The 7,414-nt window shown below is 38.4% G+C and overlaps 1 pseudogene; it reads left to right on the plus strand.

Moving 5' to 3' along the window:
- The first annotated feature begins 2,305 nt into the window (after positions 1-2,305).
- On the plus strand, positions 2,306-3,175 carry LOC100585736 (annotated as a pseudogene).
- The last annotated feature ends 4,239 nt before the right edge of the window (positions 3,176-7,414 follow it).

Here is a 7,414-nt window from a genome sequence, read left to right on the forward strand (position 1 = left end):
ATCAGATGGTTGTGGGTGTGTGGTCTTATTTCTGGGTTCTCTGTTCTGTTCCATTGGTCCATGTGTCTGTTCACATATTGGTCTATATGTCCATGGTACTGTGCCAGTACCATGCGGTTTAAGTTACTGCAGCCTTGTAGTTAGTTTGAAGTTAAGTAGTGTGATGCCTCCAGCTTTGTTCTTTTTGTTTAGGATTGTCTTGGCTATTTGGGCTCTATTTTGGTTCCATATGAATTTTAAATAGGTTTTTTTAAAATTCTGTGAAGAATTTCAATGATAGTTTAATGGGAGTAGCATTGAATCTATAATTTGCTTTGGGCAGTATGGCCGTTTTCACGATATTGATTCTTCCTATCTGTTAGCAAGGAATGTTTTTCCATTTGGTTATGTCATCTCTGACTTCTTTGAGCAGTGGTTTGTAGTTCTCCTTGACGAGGTCCTTTACTTCCCTTGTTAGCTATATTCCTAGGCATTTTATTCCTTTTATGGCAATTGTGAATGGGAGTTCATTCATGATTTGCCTCTTAGCTTGCCAGAAAAGAGTACCTAGAAATAAAAACGCACACCTAAAACTACCTGATCTTTGACAAACCTGACAAAAATAGAGAGAACCAGGGAACAAGATAGCCAAGAAGAGTTCTCCTTGGGTAAAGCCAGATGTAAAGACTACTCTTGCAAAGGAACCCAACTTTAATTGGATCAGACTGGAGCAATGTATGGCCCAAAGTGTTGTCAAAAACAATATAGTAATCAGCTAGCAATTAGAGGAGGCTACCAGTTAGATGTGATATCAGCCTGAAGCTTAACTGGGTATTCAGGGAAAGAGATAGTCCAAGAGAACTGGACCACGTATAGTCATCTCTGGGAAGGGAGGTCAGAGAAACTGTGTACATGCCTAAGGCTGTGCCCTCTGAGGAGTGACATCAGAGCATGCACTGAAGTAGTCAAACCATGTCACTAAATAAATAAACAAGAAAGCAAACAACAAGAATCTTCAAAGGGTTGGAAGGTTAGGAAGATCAATATTTATAGTTGCTATACTATATTATTGAAAATGTCCAGTTTTTAATGAAACATGATAAGACATGAAAATAAACTGGGAATTATTACCCATAAATAGGGGGAAAAAAAGAGCAGACAATACAAATTGCCTTTGAGGGACCCAGATGTTGGACTTAACAGAAAAAGACTTCAAAGCAGCTGTTATAAATATCAAAGAGCTAAAAGAAAGCATGCCAAAAGAAATAAAGGAATATACAATAACATCTCACCAAATAGAGAATATCAATAAATAAAATTTATTTAAAAGAAGCAAGTCAAAATTTTGGAGTTGAAAGGTAGAATGACTGAAACTAAAATTCACTAAAGAGGATCAACAGTAGAGTTGAGCTATGAGAAGAAACAATCAGGCTGGGTGTGGTGGCTCAATGCCTGTAATTCCCAGCACTTTGGGAGGTTGGGGCAGGCAAATCTCTTGAGCCCAGGAGCTTGGGACCAGTTCGGGTAACATGGCAAAACCCTGTTTCTACAAAAAATACAAAAATTATCTGGGTGTGGTGGCATGTGCCTGTAAGTCCCATCTACTCAAGAGGAGGAGGTGAGAGAATCACTTGAGCCTAGGAGGTTGAGGCTTCAGTGAGCCACGATCATGCCACTGCACTTCAGCCCAGGTGACAAAGCAAGACCCCGTCTCAAAAAAAAAAAAAAAAAAAAAAAAAGAAAGAAAGAAATGAGAAAAAAAAAGAAAAGAAAGGAAGAAACGACAAACATGAAGATAAATCAATAGAAGTGTTGTAATCTGAAGAATGGAGAAGAAAATAAAAACAAAAACAACATGATCGTCTCCATACACACGGTTAAAATATGTTTCACAAAATTCAATACACTTTTATGAGAAATAAATACTCGACAAGCTAGAAATAGGAGAGAATTTCCTCTATCTGATAAAAGGTATCTACAAAAATCCCACAGCTAATATACTTAATGATGAAAAGCTGGAAGCTTTCCCCCTAAAGTCAGGAACAAGACAGCAATGACCAATCTCACCACTTCCATTCAACATTGTAGCGCAGGTTCTAGCCACGTAATTCGATAAGAAAAATAAATAAAAGATATCCAGGTTATAAAGAAAGAAGTAAAGGTATCTTTAGTTTCAAATGCCATGATCTTTTATATAGCCACCCTGAGGAATCCACTCATAAATGAGTTATTGTTGCAAGATACAAGACTAACCTACAAAAACCTACTGTATTCTACACAGCAGTATGAGCAATCTGAAAATAAAATTAAGAAAATGGAAGCCAAGATGGTGGCCTAGTTGGAGTATGAGTCTGTGCTGTGTGTGAAGCCAGACATCAGCGTCTACTGGATTCCTCCCTGGGTCTCCAACTGTGGTTACACGGCATCTGACTGGAAATTAGACCAGCCTGATTGGTCTGGTCGCCTCCGAATCATTTCAAAAGGGAAGACTGCCTATATCAAACTCGAGGATAAAGTTTCAGGGAAGCTCTTCACTCAGACACCAGTAGAACAATATCCTGGTATTGCTGTGGAGACAGATTCCAGCTGCTACTTTTTAATCTGGATTCAAGATGGTGCTGGGCACAGTGCTGTCATTGACACTGCTGGCTTCACAGATCGGGGAGATGCCTTTGACTTCAATGTCTCCTTGCAGGATCACTTCAGATGGGTAAAGCAGGAATCTGAGATTTCCAAGGAATCTCAAGAAATGGATGCTTGTCCTAACTTGGATCTGGGCTTCAAAGAAGGACAAACCATCAAGTTGAGTACGGGGAACATTACAACCAGAAATGAGGTGCTTCTAAGCCCAGGACTGCAATGGGTGGGGGCCTGAGCTTACTCCCATCCCCGCCAGGGGGCAAAGTCACTATTCCCCCACTGTCCTCCTCAGTTGCATCAGCAATCATGTCACCCCACCGCCCATTCCAAAATCTAACCATGGAGGCAGTGATGCAGATATCCTTTTAGATTTGGATTCTCCTGCTCCTATCACAACACCAACACCAACTCCAGTTTCTGCAAGCAATGACTGTGGGGAGACTTCAGCACTGCATCCAGCTCTGTTCCAAACCAGGCACCACAGCCATCCAACTGGGTCCAGTGCTGAATGGCATTGGAAGGACATTAAGGACAGACTTGAGGAATAAAAATGACCTTGAGGGCACCAATCTGTGCGGGAAGTCAGAAACCCATTTCCTCTCCAGGACCAAAATGACTGGACAACCTTTTTCATAGCTTCTCCATTACATTCAAGCTGGTTTATGTCACTCCCCTGTGTTGTTACTTGTACAGCCAAGAGAGTGTCTATTATCCCCTGCTTAGTACCAAGGTAGAGGACTAGTGGATCTTATCATAATTTTGGCTGACTATGCAGGGCTCAAAAGGCCAGTGTCTCTTTGAGGAGGAAAGATCTAACATCTGTAAAATTTGTCTTATCTTTTAAATTCTTCAACTTATTTCAAAATCATCTCATGACCCTCGTGTGCCTCTTTGTGAAGCCCTATTTAGCAATTCCAGGGAAGTCAAAAACCTTGCAACTTCCTTCTCCACTAACCCAGGACTAAAAATGGACAGGCTGACCTCAGTGTTTACAAATTCAGAATTTTGATAGGGGTAGATATGGAGTGTAGGGAGACCCCCTGAAACTATTGCTACGGAATAAAAGATGAAATGCTCCTAATCATTGTAAATACAAAGTTGCATGCAGGATTGTGTAAAGACAATGCCAGGATGGACTGCCAGAATGAGCCAACAGCACGTGATGTGCTTCCCCCTGCAGACAGCCTATGAACGGACGTGCAGTCAGGGAGGTTTCACATCACCAAGATTCCTATTCCAGAAAAGCAGAGTTCATAGCTCTGGGAATGGAATGCAACCCTTGCATTCCTATATATCCATATATAGGATAGCCTATAAATGGACGCATGAGGGGCACGTGTCCATATGGATAAGATAGGGCTATAAAGGCCCTCATCTTGCCACGGCTCTTCTAGGCCTCTTTAGGGTTAAGGCATACTCCCTTCTGAGAATTTCTGGTCTAACCGGTTGTCTAGCTTCACGTCCTGTTTCTATGGATTGTTTGTAACCAGCTTTTGCTGCAACTGTTACTGCTGATTAATATCTTCCTAATCATAGGTTATGGAAAGACGGTGTTTCTGTTTTAAGCCTCTGTTAGAAATTACTGATACACACACTATATTGTAAGTTCTTATCTCTGTATACTGTACTTCTGCGTACAGGTGTTACGTTAAAGAATTACTTCATCCCCATGTGACCATCTCACCTCATAATCAAATGACCCTAAATCCCTCACTAACCTACCCCTGCCCTCACTAAACTTAATAATAAATGCTGGTATATCCAGTGCATTGGCGGCATCGCAGGACCAGAAGGCGATGAACCTCTGGACCCAGCTTTCATTATCTTGTGTGTGTCTATTATTTCTTGACCTGCCGATCTGTCTGGGAAGAAAGAAAGAGTCCCATTGCATTGCGAGCTGCTGGCCAGATCCCACAATAATGGAGAAAGACCTATTTCCTGGGTCTCTGCTGTATAGCTTTCTTCAGGCTTATCGTACTCAGTGAACATCCAGTGATGGGTGCAGCTCCATCACCCTCTTGTGTGTTTACATGTCTCTTTCTATGACAAGAGGGTTGTGCTGGTGGCACCTCCACTATTCTTTTCTGTTTGTTGAATTTGAATTGTAAAACATCTTTGGCCAATGGCTGTCTCTGTGATGAAGGAGGTTCAAGAGGCTGTGCTTTCCAAGTGATATTCTATAGGAGTGTTTAATTTCTTGCAGTTCCATCTAGTTGCTGCATTTGAAGCATGGCATTAATTTGTATTTGCCATGTTATTTGACCTGAAGTTGAAGAGTGTAGAGTTTTTAACCTGATCTGTAGAGCAGAGAGGCTGAAAGCACTTAACTCTTGTTTAGTACCCACATTGCCTTGCTGTCTGGGTATCTGGCTCCTTTCCATAAACATTTCTTTTCAGTTCATGTAGTTCTTTAATAGAAAGCTGCTATTATTTGTATTGTCATTTGTGAAGGAAGTTGGAGAGTCACAGCTTTACCGTGATAGGTTTTCCCCAAGGCTTTGATAACTGTCACCCAGGGTTAAAAGCAAGTTGTTCTCCCATCACTTTCTTTCCCCTCTGCCCTGCCATTCTTTTTACAATGCTGTGAAAAAAGTTCTGCTTCTTAGATGAATGGGTACTTTCTATTTTGTTTCTAAATGAGCAATTTTGAGGATAAAATGGGAAGATATACTTGCTTCCCTTTTGTACCTATTTGGAATGTACACTCTGGCAGAAGGGAGTCCTTATGTTTAGTTTCAAAATATATTACTTTCCTGGATTTCCTTCTTAACTTTTTCTGACTTTGGGTCTATTTTCTTTTCATTGCCTCATTTTCCAGAAAGCTCTATTCTTGAAGAGTCATGACAAGACATATTAAAATTCCAATAGAAAACACTAAAAGGAAAGTCTGTAGAAGCATTAATGACTAAATACTGGCAACCTATTTTCTCAATCTTCCTCCATGTTGTGTTCCTTGTATTCTTAAGATGATAATATATTATGTATTTGAATTCCTGAAAAATGGGAAATGTTTAAGATATATCTATATAAAGCATATGCTGTATTGGTGCAATAATGATAATTAAAAATATGAAAAAAAGAAAAAAATTCCATTTATAATAGCATTAAAAAGAATACTTAATAACTTCAACAAAAGAAATGCAAACGTTGTACTGCAAGTTTTTGCACTATAAAACATCACTGCAAATTACAAAATTAGAAAACTATAAAACATCATTGAAATAAAGTAGAAAAACATAAATAAATGGAAAAAACATTTAATGCTTGTGGATCAGAAACTGAATATTTTTAAGATGCCAGTACTCCCAAACTGACCCACCAATTCAATAAAACCTTTATCAAAATTCCAACTGGCTTTATTATGGAAACTGAAAAGCTCATTCTAAAATTTACGTGGAAATGCAAGTGACCTAGAATAGTCAAAACTACCTTGAAAAGGAAAAAGTTGTAGGACTCAATTCTTCTAATTTCAAAACTCACTATAAAGTTAGACAATATGGTACTGGCATAAGGATAGCTATATAGACCAATGAATTCAGAATTGAGAATCCAGAATTAAACTGTTACACTTATTGTCAATTGATTTTTGAAAGTGTGTGAAGACCATTCAGTGGGAATAGAACAGTCTTTGCAAAATACATTATTGAGACAATTAGATATACACATGCAACAGAAGGAATTTGAACCCCTACTCATACCATATGCAAAAAAAATCAACTCAGAATGAAACAAAGACCAAAACGTAGGAGCTAAAACTATTAAACTTGTAGAAGGAAGCATAAGTACACATCTTTGTGCCCTTAGATTAGGCAACAGTTTCTTAAATATAACACCAAAACACACACAAAAAAAGACATAAACTGGACTTTATCAAAGTCAAAAACCTGTGTGTGTCAAAAGACACTATCAAGAAAGTGAAAAGACAGCCCACAGAATTGGGTCTGATAAGGGCTTGCTATCCAAAATATATAAAGAGCTATTATGACTCAATAGTAAATAGACAACCCGATTAAAAATAGGCAAAGAGTTTGAATATAATTTCTCCAAAGAAAATGGCCAATAACACTTGAAAAGATATTCAATATCATTAATTAAAGAAATACACATCAAAACCACAATAAGATATCTCATACCCACTAGATTGGCCATAATCAAAAAATGAAAGAAGATAAAAAGAAGGAAGGAAATAAGTACTAGTGAGGATGTGGAGAAACTGGAACCTTCATACATTGCTGATGAGAATGTAAAATGTTGCAGCTGCTATGGAAAACTCTTTATTTTAGCAGCTCCTCAAAATTTAAACATCAAGTGTCCATACAATCCAGAAATGCCTCTCCTAGGTATATATCCAAGAGAACGAAAAACCATATTTTCACACAAATATGTGTACATGAATGTATATAGCAGCATTATTCATAATATCAAAAAACTGGAAATAACCCACATATCCATCAACTGATAAATGGATTAAACAAAATGTAATCTATCCACACAATAGCCATAAAAAAGAGTGAAGTACTGATACACTCTACAACACGGATGAGACTTCTAAACATTATGGTAAATGAAAAGAACTAGACACAAAAGGTCACATATATTATATGATTCCATTTATATGAAATGTCCAGTATAAGCAAAACCCTGGTAGATTAATGATTGCTGGTGGTTGAAAGGAGGGGTAATTAGGACTGACCGTGAATCGATATGGGGCTTCTTTTTGGAGTGATGGAAATATTCTGGAATTAGATACGGATAATAGCTGCACAATATTGTGAATATGCTAAAATCTACTTGT

This window comes from Nomascus leucogenys, chromosome 17, assembly GCF_006542625.1.
Source record: "Nomascus leucogenys isolate Asia chromosome 17, Asia_NLE_v1, whole genome shotgun sequence".
Classification (NCBI taxonomy): Eukaryota; Metazoa; Chordata; class Mammalia; order Primates; family Hylobatidae; genus Nomascus; species Nomascus leucogenys.